At 39.3% G+C, this 2,284-nt stretch overlaps 1 pseudogene; it reads right to left on the bottom strand.

The window, feature by feature from the left end:
• Nucleotides 566-1,807, bottom strand: LOC102184220 (annotated as a pseudogene).

The raw sequence follows: 2,284 nt of genomic DNA, 5'->3' as shown, positions 1-2,284 counted from the left end.
GGACAGAGGAGCCTGATGGGCTACACTCCATGGGGTTGCAAAGAGTAGGACATGACCGAGTCCTTTTACTTTCACTTTACCTTGGTAGGGCTATCCAGGATGCAGTAGTAGTAGTAAAGAACCTGCCTGCCAATGCAGGAGACATAAGAAAAGGAGGTTAGATCCCTGGGTCAGGAAGATCCCCTGGGGGAGGGGATGGTAAACCCACTCCAGTATTCTTGCCTGGAGAATCCAATACAAATCAGGGGGTATTTTACATCATTTTACAATAATTTCTGATATTTACATTTCCTTCATACCAAACTATTTGAAATTAAGTGAATGAATGGAGCAGCCACTAAATTACACAGGATTAGAGTTGTCCATTTACAGATGATAGCGTAACCTAACTGCCAAATTGTGGGCAACTCTGTGCCTGGTGACCATTCAAGCAACTAACAATCAAGTTGTATGTTTATATTAGTAATTCAGATATCTATCTTCTTTTCAGTACTCTATGTTTACATCTTTTTTTTTTTTAACCACAAATAAGATCTTTTATTTGTCATCATTAAAAGGCTGAATTTTAAACAGAATCTTGGACCAGTGGCTTATATCCATCACCACATTTAACTTTAGCACCTGTCTCATCCCCAGTAGCTTTTCTAAAACTATTGCCTTCACCATATAGCTCCATGAATTTTCCCAGTTGAAACTTAGGCTTATTCAGCATTTTTACTTTTCTAACAAAGACATTATGGAGTGGATAAATAGATTAGTGAGTCTTTTCTATGTCTTTTCCAATACTGTATGGAATCAATTTATTGACTACCTCTTTCAAATCATTTGTCTGCCCCTCTCAGGTCACGATTTCCATCATTTTCTTGTGGATCTAGCGGACCTGCTGGTGCTGGACATAAGCAGTCTTCAGGATATGATTGCTGCATTTTTCAGTAAAACCCACACAGAACAGACGAAGCAAGTAAACATCCATAGTCTTAACATCAACATGAACTTCAATCATGATCTGCTAGTTTTAGATCATGGACCACATTTTATCAAGGGAGTACCACCAAATCAATCAACATGAATCTGAGCAAACTCCAGGAGATAGTGAAGTACAGAGAAGTCTGACATGTTGCAGTCCATGGGATTGCAGAGAGTCGGACTTGACTTAGTGAGTGAACAACAAGATACACACCATGAAGTCTTCCCTAGAGGAAGAACTCTTTCCCCAAAGAGGAACCAGTTAGTCACCCTGAAGAGTCAGGAAACAAGAGAGTCCTCAAGAAAAAGAGGAAATTATCTTCCAGGGAGGAGCCACTCAGCAGTGAACCTGAAAAGGCTACTGCTAGCAAGAGCAGAGCTCTAAGAAAAATAAAATGTTCTGAAAGCTATCTTAGAAAGCTTTATTAGAATAAATTTATGCCTAATGAGGCGTAACTTGGAGAGATAGTTCCCAACCCATCTTTTAGTGCTCAGTAAAAAAATAAAAAAGATCCATTCCATGGAAATTAGTAAGGCAGTTTTTGCCCTGAACAATCTCAGTAACTAGCCTGGATTTTCTAAATGCAACTTTGTCATTCTGCAGAACAGGAAGGCTCACTTCAAAAACATGACCCTTGAGGCCATCAGATACTGTTTTGGTTCCTTGAGTTCTCATGACTGGTGTTTTCATATAAGAAATATGTATTTCAGATAAGAAATATTGGGAAAACACTAGTGCTTTCACATAATACCAATCATTCTTAGAAAATCAGTCAACCACTTTCTTCTTGGGTCCCTTTTTGCCAACTTTCATAAGATGCTTGTTCTTGCCAATTAACATAGTGGTGCTCAAAGAGCCCAAAGAGACAGTTTATATTTATTAATATAAGGAATTAAGTTACTCAAAGTATATCTTAGCTCTCAACATTCTTTTACCTAAACTAAACAACAATAATTTGTACAACTGTGTCATTAAAACAATTAAATTTTACTTTTGTCTTGTTTTGTTCATTAATGGAGTATAAAGAGGTATATATCTTCAGTTCAGTTCAGTTCAATCGCTCAGTCACGTCCAACTCTTTGCAACCCCGTGAACTGCAGCAGGCCAGGCCTCCCTGTCCATCACCAACTCCCAGAGTTCACTAAGACTCACATCCATCGAGTCAGTGATGCCATCCAGCCATCTCATCCTCTGTTGTGCCCTTCTCCTCCTGCCTCCAATCCCTCCCAGCATCAGAGTCTTTTCCAATGAGTCAACTCTTCGCATGAGGTGGCCAAAGTATTGGAGTTTCAGCTTTCGCATCAGTCCTTCCAAAGA

The sequence above is a fragment of the Capra hircus genome, chromosome 4 (assembly GCF_001704415.2).
Source record: "Capra hircus breed San Clemente chromosome 4, ASM170441v1, whole genome shotgun sequence".
Classification (NCBI taxonomy): Eukaryota; Metazoa; Chordata; class Mammalia; order Artiodactyla; family Bovidae; genus Capra; species Capra hircus.
The sequence above is the reverse complement of the archived record's forward strand: the minus strand, read 5'-3'. Positions and strand labels throughout refer to the sequence as shown.